The following is a 1,458-nucleotide window of genomic DNA, read 5'->3' on the forward strand; positions in this document are numbered from 1 at the left end:
ATTTCTTAGTCTGCCCCAGTAACTGAGTTTTCATTTATAAATACGGAAGTGCTTTAGCAAATCCACCTGAGGAATACATCTTTTAGAAAAATGCTTTCTCTCTGGAGTCTTTTTTTTTAGAATTAAAAAAAAAAAATGGACAGTTGATTTACAAGGTTGTATTAATTTTTGTTGTAAAACAAAGTGCTTCAACTGTACATATATATACATACATACTTTTTCATATTCTTTTCCATTATGGTTTATCACAGGATATTGAATATAGTTCCCTGTGCTATACAGTAGGATCTTGTTGTTTATCCATCCTACCTATAATCGGCTGCATCTGCTCATCCCAAGCTCCTACTCCATCCCTCCCCAGTCCCACCCGCTACTCCCTCGGCAATCACGTCTTTTTTCTATGTCTAGGAGTGTTTCGTAGGTATAGTTATTTGTGCCATATTTTATATTCTACATGCAAGTGATATCATATGGTATTTGTCTTTTGCTCTCTGACTTACTTCACTTAGGACGATCAGCTCTAGGGAGTCTTTTTTCAATTTTGATGTCCTTTAGGATTCATGCGCTCCTATGACTCAGACCTTGGGGATCAGGAACTCTAGGAATGGACCCACAGTCTGTATCTGAACAAGGCCTCCATCGATTCTGATGCTTGTTCAAGCTTGCGATTGATCCAGACCACACGTAACGAGGTATTAAAGAGTTACACGGAAATGGCGAGAAGGAGCGTGGAAAGAGAGGCCATGAGGCTATCTGGTGTTCCTGAAGTAAAGCCCTGGGGGACCATGAGGAGTGGCAGGGGCTGAGGGCTGCAGGAGGAAGGAAAGGCCTGGAGGGGCCGGGCTGGAGCTGACCGTAAAGCTTTCAAGGAGCCCTCAGCTCGGACGGGGCCACTCTGCGGGCTCACTTCAGCGAGACTTGTACAGTCCCTCCGAGTCCACAGCAACCCTGATTTTCCAATGAAACACCATGTGGAGTTGTGTCCAAGAGGGCAGAACGAGCAGCTCCGGCCGAGGGGCGGGGTTGCCCAGGCACTCTGCCTCCGTCCCTGTGGTATCCCTTGAGCTACTTGCAGAAACCACACAGTCAGCTTCCTTGTAGCTGTGATTCTCTAAAGCTATGAACAGGGCGCTTGGACACGCCTTAGGGCTGAGCTCAGCGGAAGCCACTAACCTTGCCAGGAGCGCGTGGGAGCGTGTTGACAGGGCCGGGCTGCTGCTAAACCCCTGTGTGCCTGCAGGGGGCGCCAGCGCACAGGGCCCAGGAGGCCTGGTCCCGCCGGGAAGCCGGGTGGGGGTCGGACACCAGGCCAGCCCCACGTGGCTGCGAGGCGCAGGCGGGTGAGGGGGGCGGGAGGACAGAAGCCGAGGGTCAGTCTCCCCCAGGAGGCAGGAGCTGACCCGGACACAGACTCCAGAATAACCACGGGTGCTGGGTCAGCTGGGACAGTTTCTCCAG

Source organism: Cervus elaphus, chromosome 1 (assembly GCF_910594005.1).
Source record: "Cervus elaphus chromosome 1, mCerEla1.1, whole genome shotgun sequence".
In the NCBI taxonomy this organism is placed as follows: Eukaryota; Metazoa; Chordata; class Mammalia; order Artiodactyla; family Cervidae; genus Cervus; species Cervus elaphus.